Genomic DNA, 610 nt, shown 5'->3' on the forward strand with positions numbered 1-610 from the left:
TCTACTCCACTGTCGATCCTACCCTTTATGTCAGCAGCAGACTGGTTTGCTTACTATATCTTTGTAGTAGGCTAAGTCCTCCAACTTTGTTCTTCATTTTCAAAATTGTTTCGACTATTCAGGGTCCCTTGTATTACCATATGAATAGGAAGATCAGCTTGCCAACTTCTCCTAACAGGCAGCTAATATTTTAATAGGGAGTGTGTCAAATCAATTTGGGGAATAGTGTCATATTAGGTCATTTGATCCATGAATATAGGATGTCTTTAGACTTCCCTGGTGGCTCAGACGGTAAAGCGTCTGTCTACAATACAGGAGACCCGGGTTCGATCCCTGGGTTGGGAAGATACCCTGGAGAAGGAAATGGCAATCCACTCCATGACTATTGCCTGAAAACCCAAGGACAGAGGAGCCTGGTAGGCTACAGTCCATGGGGTCGCAAAGAGTCGGACACGACTGAGTGCCTTCACTTTCACTTTCCATTTATTTAGATCTTTAATTTCTTTCAATGATGTTTTCTCTCTTTCAGAATATACGTTTTATACTTTTTTGTTAAGTTTATTCTTTTTCATTCTTTTTGATGCGTCTGTGAATTGAACTGTCTTCTTAG

The 610-nt window shown here is 40.7% G+C and overlaps 1 non-coding gene across 1 annotated transcript; it reads left to right on the plus strand.

The window, feature by feature from the left end:
* Window positions 1–273: 273 nt before the first annotated feature.
* On the plus strand, window positions 274–345 carry TRNAC-ACA (transfer RNA cysteine (anticodon ACA)). The gene has a single exon. It is a non-coding gene; the product is annotated as a tRNA-Cys (tRNA).
* Window positions 346–610: the final 265 nt, after the last annotated feature.

The sequence above is a fragment of the Capricornis sumatraensis genome, chromosome 3, assembly GCF_032405125.1.
Source record: "Capricornis sumatraensis isolate serow.1 chromosome 3, serow.2, whole genome shotgun sequence".
Taxonomy (NCBI): Eukaryota; Metazoa; Chordata; class Mammalia; order Artiodactyla; family Bovidae; genus Capricornis; species Capricornis sumatraensis.